This window comes from Penaeus monodon, chromosome 1 (genome assembly GCF_015228065.2).
Source record: "Penaeus monodon isolate SGIC_2016 chromosome 1, NSTDA_Pmon_1, whole genome shotgun sequence".
Classification (NCBI taxonomy): Eukaryota; Metazoa; Arthropoda; class Malacostraca; order Decapoda; family Penaeidae; genus Penaeus; species Penaeus monodon.
In genome coordinates, this window is record NC_051386.1 from 2,898,647 (window position 1) to 2,910,101 (window position 11,455).

Here is an 11,455-nt window from a genome sequence, read left to right on the forward strand (position 1 = left end):
TGATTTTTAAAAAGTTATTATTGGTACCATGATAATGTAGGGTTCTTAGTATTATGATAATTATCTTTTTTATTTATTATTATTATTGTAATCATCACCATCAACATTTTAATCATCATCAGCAGCAGCAGCAGTTACTATCATAAAGGTAAATTTTCATTATCATTATTATAAAAAAAAAAATTATAATGATGGTGATCGTTTTTTTTTTTTATTATTTAATTTATATTGAAAATTCCATTATCTTCGTTTTCATTATTCTATATCACTTCTCTCGGATGTTCTTGCTCTTGGCCGTGCACCGTCTTGCCATCGAATGCCTGTCAGAAACACTCAGCAAATTTTCCCATGTCTGTTGGACTGCGTGCATGTATATTGTATGCGTGTATGGACGAGTGCGTGTATGAATGAATGAATAGATGAATGAATGGGTGAATGAATGCATTTATGTGTGCATGTATTATGTATGCCCGCGTGCCAGAGCGGATGCGCCCGTGCCACGTGGGCATTATTTTCCTTGAAGCCCCGTCGAGTCATTGTCGATGCGGTATATTTGGGCTTGGGGATAAACTCGCCTTTCTCTCGCGGATGAATCGCTAGTCGTTTGGCGTTTTGCATGATTGTGACCGCGCGAAGAACGCTCCGTTGAGCTGCTTTCAGGCACGCACTTACACGACCTTCCTCGATATTGGTGTTGATGTGCCAGCCGATTGACGTGCGGCCCATCAGGTGCGTATGGGACACATGAGTGTGTGTGTGTGTGTGTGTGTGTGTGTGTGTGTGTGCGTGCGTGTGCATGTGTTTGCGTGCGTGCGTGCGTGCGCTCGCACATCTACGACTGAGAAGGATTAGTGACTGTATGGATGAGTCGTGGGGGCGTGCACACATAGACCTACAAGCGCACAAGCATACGCAGGCACACACGCAACTACACATGCTCATAAACATGCACCTACCTACACATATTGGCATGTATATGCACACACAAACACACACACACACACACACACACACACACACACACACACACACACACACACACACACACACACACACACAACACTTACACTCACACACGCTCACACATTCACACTCACTCGCTCACACTCACGCGCGCATGCGCACTCACATTCACATACATATTGAATGTATCCCGCATTTAAAATTGAGTATTGTTTGAATGAAGTTCAGATGTATGAGGCTAATGATAGCCCGCGAGGCCGGCCAGCACGCGATGTCCCGCGGGGCTTGGGGGCGTCAGGTATTCGAGGACTACCGTGTGCCGATGGCCTGCAAGACAGGCAAGAAACCTGCCGAAGTTACCAAGAGCGTCCTCCGAGTGGAACTGCTCTCCTTCCGGGCCCACACTTTTACCCCGTCGGGGGTGAGACATGAGTAGGAGGCGACGGTAACACGCACACGCACATTTGCGTCCGTGCGCTCATTTCCACATGCACTCGTACGCCCTCCGGCGTGACATGAATTTTAATGATTTCTACGCTGGTTGTTGAGTTAGACGTACTGTAATGACTCACGGGAGTGGATGACTCATGCTTCCTTTGATGAGTCACGGGAAACGTGAGGCAAAATACTTTTCCGTTTGCCCAATCTTCTCATAATTATGTTGCTGCAGTATTGTTTTATTCTGTCGATAGGCCGTTTTTGCCATAAGCTATCGTCGGTAAGTAATAACATAGGTTGCCGTCTGATTATCCCTTTAATGCATATTTATCTATTCGTCCATGCATTTACCCAGTCACCTATTTATTCCTTCGAAAAGGGAAAGCATTTTTTTTATATTAAAGTGTCCGAAAGGTTTAGTAAAAGTGACATGGAATTGAGCAAGGAGGGCGTGGCGATCGCGTAAGGTTTTTGCGTGAATGAGCGAGGCATACACACACCACATTAGAAGAGGCCAACACGTTTTTCCCTCAGTCGATTTGTTTATAGCGATTCTCCTCTATTTGCTGTTTGCTTAATTGATCAGAACTTCATCTTGTCCCCTGAACAAGCCCGATTACCATGGTTGAACGAGCGCCGGGATACGCGCGTGTAATGGACAGACGGAGCGAAATGTGTGGTGGTTCAGGTGGCAGTCGAAGGTGGATGTTTGCTGGACTCGAGCGGGGTCACTGGAGGTCATGACTCTGTGGCAAGATCTGCTGAGAACTTCCCTGTCCTTCCCAAGTTGTTTATTTATTTATTTGTTTTATTTCTTGTTAGATGTTATTATTATTATTATTATTATTATTATTATTATAGTAGTAGTAGTAGTATAATCATTATTAATATTATTACTATTGTTATTGTTGTTATCATCATCATCATCATCATCTTTTTGTTATTATTATTATTATTATTATTGTTATTATTATTATTATTATTATTATTATTATCATTATCATTATCATTATCATTATCTTTTTGATCACCACCACCATCATCACCACGTCATTTTGTGGCCGTGAGAGTTGGTAGTTATGGAATCTTCAGTTTTAACGTGTTTCCAGGTGTGACCTTCTATCTGAGTGTCTGCTTACGCATTTCCGAATGATTTTTCCTCCCTTATTGTTTCGGTTCATTTTTAGTCAGTGCTCCAAGCTACGTACCATAATGCCCTGGCTCTGTCATGTGTGTGCGTGCGTGCGAGCAAGTGTGTTTGTTTGTTTGTGTAGATGTTGTGTGTGCATTTGTATATGTATATATTTTTTTTCTTTTATTGTTACATAATTGTGTAAGCTGTAATTACCTTCCCCCATATATCTGAAGCTTAATTATCGAATAAGGTATTTCTGTGTGCCTGGTGAAGTCCTTGTATTAATGACGGATCTTGCGCTGTGCACTCGCTGTAATAAGAGTTATTGTACATGCCTACTGTATCGAAGGCCAGAGCAAATGGAGTGAAAACAACGGCAACTGTGGTATCGCCTCTTTGTATTGATCCCGACTTCTACCCCTTCCCCTGCCCCCCCTCTCTCTCTCGCTCTCTCTCTCTCTCTCTCTCTCTCTCTCTCTCTCTTCTCTCTTCTCTCTCTCTCTCTCTCTCTCTCTCTTCTCTCTCCTCTCTCTCCTCTCTCTCCTCTCTCCTCCTCTCGTCCTCTCTCTCTCTCTCTCTCTCTCTCTCCCCATATCCCCTTTCTCTCTCTCTCTCCCCACCTTCTCCCCTCCCCCTTTCCCCCCCCTTTTTCTCTCTCTCTCTCTTTTTTTTTTTTTTTTTTTTTTCCCCCCCCCCCCCCCCCCCCCCCCCTCTCTCCCTTCCCCCCCCCCTCCCTTTTCCCTCCCTTTTGCTTTTCCTCCTCTGTCCCCTTCTTCCTGTCCTTCTTTTTCCCTTCCCCGCCTTTTCCCCTTTTTGTCTTTTCTTCCTTCCTTTCCCTCCTTTCTCTTTCTTTCCCTTTCCTCGTTCTTTTCCCCCCTCCCTCCTTTCTTTTCTCTTTCTTCCCCCCCCTTCCCCCTTCCCCCCCTCCCTTTCCCCCTCCCTTCCCCCTCCCTCCCTGTTTTGAGAATCCATCTCCGGTAATACAACACACCCCATTCCCCCCCCCCTTTTTTTCATAGCGGTCCTTTTAAAACCCCCTTGTCCAAACTCCATTCCCTTTTCACCGGTCCCCCCTCCCCCCCGTTTACTTTATTTAAGCGAGTCCCCTTTCCCCCCCCCTTCCTCACATTCCTTATTCCAAAGGCCCCTTTTTTTCGGCCCCACCCCCCTTCCCCCCCCCCCCCCCCTTTTTTTCGGGGGGCGCTTAAAATTCCCCCACCACCTGCCTCCCCTCCCCCCCCTCCCCCCCCCCCCCCCTCATCTTATTTCCCGGGTTTTTTCCTCCCCAATTCCCCTTTATTCTTTGGAGGCCCTTCTCCTTCAGGGGCGGTTGGGTGCTGCTTTGGCCCCCCGCCCCCCGCCCGTGCTCCCCCGGTCTTTTGGACACTCCTCCTCCTTCCCCTCCCCCCCCCCTTTTCCTCCCTCTCTTATTTTTTCCTCCTCCTTTCCCTTTTTCCCTCCTTTTTCCCTCTTCTTTTTTCCCTTTCTTCTCCTCCTCCTCTCTTTCTTTTCTTTTCTCCTCTCCTCTCCTCTCTTTTCTTCTCTCCTCTCCTCCTTCTCTCCTCTCTTGTCTTCTTCTCTCCTCTCTTCTCCCCCTTCTCTCTCTTTTGTCTCCTCTCTCTCTCTCCTCCTCTCTTTTCTCTCTCCCTTCTCCTCTCTCTCTCTCTTTTTTCTCTCTTTCCCCTCTCGTCCTCTTCTTCTCTCTCTCACTCTCTCTCTCTCTCTCTCTCTCTCTCTCCCCATCCTCTCTCTCTCTCTCTCTCTCTCTCTCTCTCCCCCTCTCACTTTTTCCCTTCTCTCTCATCTCTCTCTCTCTCTTCTCCCCCCTCCTCCTCTCTCCCCTCCCCCCCCTCTCTCTCTCTCCTCTCTCTCTTCTCTCTCTCCCTCTCTCCTCTTCTCTCTTCCTTCTTCTCTCTCTCTCTCTCTCTCACACACACACACACACACACATATATATTTATTTATTTATTTATTTTTTTTTTTATGTATTCATAAATTATATTTTTTATATTTCGTATATAAAAATTATATTATATATATTATAAAATAAAATTTTAAATATTTTATAATTATTATATATAATAATAAAGTATATGGGTTAATTGATATTATATATATTTCCCTTTTCTGTAGTGATGATCATAGTGGATGTCAATTATATAATAAGAGTAGATACAACAGGGGGTACTGTAGCTGTCGCCATTATTACAATGATAATAGGGTTTATTATTTTATTACTAAATATTTTTATCATTTTATCATTATTATTATAATTGTTTTTTGTTTTATTTTTATTATTGTAGTAGTATATATAGTATAGTAATTTTATTATTATTACAATTATTTTCTATTTTATTATTTTTATAATAATAATGATAATAATAATAATTTTATTATTATTATTATTATTTTTATAGGTAGAGTAGTATTTTCATTATTCTACTACACTACTACTCCTACTAATTTTTTTATTGTTTTTATTATTTTATTATTATTATTATTATTATTTTATTTTATTAAATTTTTATTTTAGCATTAGCATTAGCATTCATTAGCATTACTTTTTGTTGATATTTTTACCCTATTAATTTTGTCTTGATATTATTGTTGTTTTACTAGCAATTTTTTTTTTTTAAAAAAAAATTTTAAAAAAATTTTTTTTTTATTATTATTTACTATTATTTTTTAAATTTTATTATTTTATTTTATTATTAATTATTAAGGGTTTTTACTTTTTTAAATTATTTAATTTTATTTTTTATTATTTTATTAATATTCTTATTTTTTTATTTTTAATTCTATTTAAATTTTAGTATTTTTTTTTTTATTATTGTTTTTTTAAGTACTTTTTTATTATTATTTTGTATTAGGGTTTTATTATTTTTTATTTTTAAAATTAATTTTTATTTTTATTATTTTAACTAAAAATATTTTTATTATTATTATTCTAATTTATTTTTAATTATTAGTTACTAAATATATTTTTATTTTAAAATGTAAAATATAAAATAAAAAAATTATTTTAATAATATTTTATTTTATTTTTTACTATTTTTAATAATTTTTGAAAAAAATTTAATTTTCCTTATTTTTTGAAATTTTGAAAAAAAAAAAATTATTTTTAAAAAATGAAAATTTTTTTTTTAAAAAATAAAAGTTTTTTTTTTTTTTTAAAAATAATTGTTTAAAGTAGCGAAGCTTGAATTCTGTTTATTTATCTAATTTTGTTTGTGTGTTTTATTATTATTATTATTAAAATATTATTATTATTATTATTATTATAATTATTATTATTATTATTATTATTTTATATATATATATATATTATATATTTTATATATATATTTTATGTATTAGTATGTATAATGTATTTTTATTATTAGTATTTTATAGTATGTAGTATTATATGTATGTATGTATGTATGTATGTATGTATGTATGTATTGTATATTATATATATATATATATATATATTATATATATTATATATATATATATAATATATATATATATATATATTATATATATATATATATATATATAACACACTACTTCTAATGCCAGAGGTTGTAGTCCTAGTTTGTTTGTGGGCGGCAGTTCTCTTAAAGTTTAGAGGTGTTTCGTGGGTTTTTGAAGCACCTTCTGTCCAAATAGTAAGGCAGATAACAACACGCAGAATGATAAAGAAGGTCAAAGGAGCACGTGTGACCTTTCCAGAGCAGGAGCTGCGACACGTTTCCGAGGGTGGCCAGTGTGCACGGCGGAACAAGGCCAAGAAGAGAGACTATCTGTGGCTGTGCCGCCCTGCCGCCCCTCCCCTCGAGTCCCCTCGGCCGTCTCGGCCTCCCCTCGCCTCGCCCCTCCCCCCTCCCCGTTCCAGGCAGTCGAGGTCGGAGGCAGCGGCCGTGCGCACTCGGAGTCCCCGCTCGGCCGCGTGCGGGGAAGATCGAAATCGCTTCGTACTTGGCTCGGTACTTGCGGGGAAGTCGACTCCGGGGATATGCATGGCAGGGCGCGATGCCTTCATCATGGAATTCTTAGGCGAGCGCCGTCGCCGGCGGTGCCCCCCCCCCCTTTCCATGAACAGCGACGGCACGGCCGCTGTGCACTCGGAAGAAAGCGATGTTGCTCACATATGTGTTGGGCCGCGGTTGGTGTGGCGGCGGTTTTGTGACTGGTGCCAGATGGAACTCTCGGTCGATGGTGTGCCTCTTGTGCCGTGATGAGTTCTCGCTTGCACTTGGAAAAGGTGCGGCTGGCTTTGGAGGACAAGACCAAGGGTGCAAGGGCCGAAACATAATTGCACAAATGAATGGAGGACACGCCCTGCACGTGCATGTGCAATTGCACAGTGACTGGTCCTGGAAATCGATTTTTATGTGGGAATGCGGTGTGAAGACGAATGTTGTTTTAGTGTTTTTTTTTTCTTTTCTTTTCTTTTCTCGGAGTGCATTGAACTTCTGAAACCGAGATTTGCATTAAGAAACGGGAAATTCTCATGAAAGATACGGTTTATACTGAAAGAAATTGAAATTGAAAGATCTCAAGTTTGTTTTGCCTGAAATTAACACATTATATTACTAAGAAAATTATATTAACTGTGATTCAGTTTTGAAAACAATGAAAACGATGCTGATATGACAACTAAGCAGTTTATTAATAAGTACGGTGATAGCAGACAGGAAATCTGCAAATGCGTGCGTCCGTACATTAAGCCCAGGGAGAGAGATACATAAACACGCCACGCAGCCACAGCTCTTAAGGCCAGAACAGACCCGGGATGCAAACGTGAATCTCCGAGACCTTTGTCGACGCTTCGCTCCCGGTGCCAGTCGGTGCCATGAGTCACGGCCGGGAGGGGAGGCACTGGCCGGAATGAGGGCGGAGATCAAAGGAAATGAAATCTGTGGAAGCGAGGGGAAATGGCATGGAAAATGGGGAACAAGAGAAGAGGAAGAGAGGGAAGGAAAGATAATAGGATGGGTTTTGTAGGAGGAGTGTGCGGAGAGAGAGAGAAAGGGGGGGGGGGGGGGAGAGAGGGAGGGAATACGGAAGGAATTTGCGGCTGTGGAGAAATGGATGGGTGGCAGGAGCGTGTCTCGGGGAGAAAGGAAATCTTGATGGCGTTTTGGCTCAGAGAGAGGGAGAGGGAGGGGAGAAAAACAAGAGAGAGGGAGAGGGAGAAAAACAAGAGAGAGGGAGAGGGAGAAAAACAAAAGAGAGAGAGAGAGAGAGAGAGAGAGAGAGAGAGAGAGAGAGAGAGAGAGAGAGACAGAGAGAGCAGAGAGAGAACGGGGGGGGAGGGGGGGGGGGGCGAGCGAGAGACTGTATCATCTTGAATTCACGTGCAGGCAGCGTCGTATCTGCAGCCCATAGCGAACTAAAGCGACCTAATTCATCCTTTAATACGGCTGGACGTGGTTTGTAGGTTACGGCTCTCGCAGCCTAAAGCCGTGTGATCAGCCGCATGCAATGAATTCAATACTTCAATATTTTGCTTTTATTTGGTATTCATTTCTTGTGTTTCTGTGTGTACATTTATGTCGAGCCGCCATGTTTTACGGGGAGAGAAGTTACCTGTATGACACTGTTGAATCGTTACACTGAATATATATATATATATATAATATATATATATATAATATATTAATATATATATATAATATATATATATATATATATATATATAATATATATATATATATATATATATATATATATATGTATATTGTGTGTGCGTGTGTGTGTGTGTGTGTGTGTGTGTGTGTGTGTGTGTGTGTGTGTGTGTGTGTGTGTCTTTTTGTACGCATGCACACACATACACACACACACACACACACACACACACACACACACACACACACACACACACACACACACACATACATACATACATACATACATACATACATACACACATACACACATACATACACATACAGATACACATACGCACATAAACATATACACATATATATATGCACACACACGTAAACAAATGCGCGCGCGCACACACACACACACGCAGAAGCACACACACACACGTACACACGCACACACACGTACACACAAACATAAACACACACACAAACATAAACACACACACACACCACACACACACACACACACACACACACACACACACACACACACACACACACACACACACACACACACACACACACACACACACACACACACTTTCGACTCTGACTTTTTTTACATTTGCGAGTGAGAGTGAATGAGCAAAGTGTGTGGAAGAGCGAGAGAGTGTGTCTGAGTGTGTACTTGTGTGTGCATACGTGCACGTGGTTATTTGGGTTTTGAATTTGAAGTACTACTGACCTTTTGGCAATAATTTTATTTATATGGCATCTGGCGCCTTCTTTAGCAACTCTTTAAAAAAAAAACGCGGTGTTTTGCGTTTTTTAAAGTTTAAAGAAGTAAATTCCCGTCTTGGAGAATAATCAAAGCTAAAGAAAACAAATCACTTGGTAGACAGTGCAGAGCAGGGTAGAAGTACTTGCTCACCGGAATTTCCTCTTTATTTTGTTCTAAAAAATGCAGAGATTGTAACCCCCCCCCTTACACACAAAAGGTCAAGGGAGAAGGACGAAAGTGATAAAAGTTCTCGTTAAAAACGAGGGTCTCATATTTTTTCCCCGAAGAATTATTACAATTAAACCGAAATTAGGTTCCGGGAGGTGCTGGGTGGATGAGATTAGTCTAGCTTTTATTCTTTAAAGGGAGGGGGAGGGGGGCGGAGGAGAGCTGTCTGGAAAAGTTCTAGAAGCTGGGCAAATTTTGTAGTTGTGTCATTGTTCTTGTTTTAAAGTTGTTAAAGATTCGTTGCCTTAAGATCGCCTCTGTCTTTTTCGATGCGATAGGGAATTCCGAGTCGCGGTTCGCATTTCGGTTATGCTTGCTGCAAATTTTCGAGGGAAGGAACCGTCCCTCCTTTGCGAACATAATTGCATTCATTGATGAATTTCATTCTCTTGGTATTGATGTGTTTTATGCGTATTTGCTAAGAAAAACATACCTTATACTGGAGAGAGCTGGAGAGAAAGAAGGAGGGAACGATGGAAGTAGGGAATGAGAAAGGAGGAAGGAGAGGGAGGGAGGGGCGAAGAAGAGCAAAAAGAAAGGATTCTCATCACACTGCTTGTCGTAACAGAGATCCGCGAGTGGTGTTCCCAGTCCCGCGGCAACAGAGGGGACGCAAATCTCCATAATTTCCAAGAGCACAACAGCAAAGATCTTGGCACCGTGCCACACACACCCACTGGCATACTTCGGGGCACTGTAACGATTCATAAGCATTGGTCCCGAAATCAATAAGGCTGTGTTATTTTCGGCCAATAAAGTCGTCATGCCCTTCACACTACGATAGTACCGCTCAACACCGCCACTAATGGGTTGATACGAACACATTAGTGGCGACGCGTCCTTTGTGCTGCGCCCCTACGCCCCTCCGCGCAGTAGTGTTCCCGGCGCGCTAATTGTATTGTATTGAGGGAGGTGACTTGTTTTACTCGTATTTTTCACGGTTCATGAAAGAGTCTTAATTGTGTTGAGATGAATATATTGCTGCAAATATTATTTGGATACATGCAATTTTGGATACGTACAATGTTTAAATAACATGATTTGAGAGTGGATGTTAGTTTTTTTTTTCTTTCTTTCACTTAGTGAGGTGGTAAGTAGACTCAAATACATGAATTTACGAGTGTGTAAGTTTTAAGGGAGTACCTTAGCAATATTTCCATATTGGGAGGGAAGGAATGCGGGTGGACGAATGAGAGGGGGAGGTAGAAAGGGAGGGGGGGGATAAAGAGAGGAGGAGGGAAGGAGGTAGAGGCAGAAGGAGAGAGGGGGAGAGAGAGGGAAAGAGGGAGAGCCTGAGCGAGAGCAGAGACCAGGCAAGGGATCACCCTATAGTACTTGGTGATTGAACAGGCGCAGGAGGGGAAAGTATATGATGATGAGGATGATGGTGGTGATGACTCGGAGGACGAGCAAGAGAAGCAGGAGGAGGAGGGGGGGGGGGGCATGCCGTTGTCCAAGAGCTGAGCGATTTCCGTCTTCTCTGCGGTTTCTTAGGAAGTCGATAGAGACGAGTAGCGCTGGCGAATGGCCAGAGTGAGTGTTGTCCGTGGAAACTCACCCTTCACCCTTTCTCTCTCGCGCCTGTTTCCTTTCTCACCCTCGTCCCCCTCTCCCTTTTTTTTCCTCTCCTCTCTTCTTTCACCTGCTGCCCTCCTGCTCCCTCCCCTTCCTTCCTTCCATCTTCCACAATACTCTCACCCTTTCTCCTCGTTTACCTTTTCCCCTTACTTCTCTCCCCTTGCCCAATGCCCATTTCGCTCCCTCTCCCGCTCACTCCCCTTCGTCCGCCCACGTAGCCTATTCAGGCGCTCGCGTGTGGGCGTGGGCGTGGGCGCGAAACTGATTATCTTCCTTTAATCACATATTTTTGTGTTCCGCGCCTCTCTTTTATTCTTCTCTCTTTCCCATCTCTCTTTATCTCGAATTTCTCTTCTCGATCATTTTAATCAGATCTTCGCTAATCACCTTTAAACGTAATTGAGGTTCTTAGGACATTCTCTCTCTCTCTCTCTCTCTCTCTCTCTCTCTCTCTTCTCTCTCTCTCCTCTTCTCTCCTCTCTCCTCTCTCTCTCCTCTCTCTCTCCTCTCTCTCTTCTCTCTCTCTGTCTCTCTCTCTCTCTCTCTCTCTCTCTCTCTCTCTCTCTCTCTGTCTCTCTCTCTGTCTCTCATCTCTCTCCTCTCTCTCTCCTCTCTGTCTCTCTCTCTCTCGTCTCTCTCTCTCTCTCTCTCTGTCTCTCTCTCTCTCTCTTCTCTCTCTTCCTCTCTCTTCTTCTCTCTTCTCTCTCTCTGTCTCTCTCTCCTCTCTCTCTT

General features: G+C 41.8%; 1 protein-coding gene across 8 annotated transcripts in view; it reads left to right on the forward strand.

Annotated features, from left to right (window-relative positions):
• The window catches only part of LOC119580411 (plasma membrane calcium-transporting ATPase 2-like), a 213,376-nt gene that overhangs the window by 144,538 nt on the left and 57,383 nt on the right, over positions 1-11,455 (forward strand). The gene's annotated exons all lie outside the window — the stretch shown is intronic.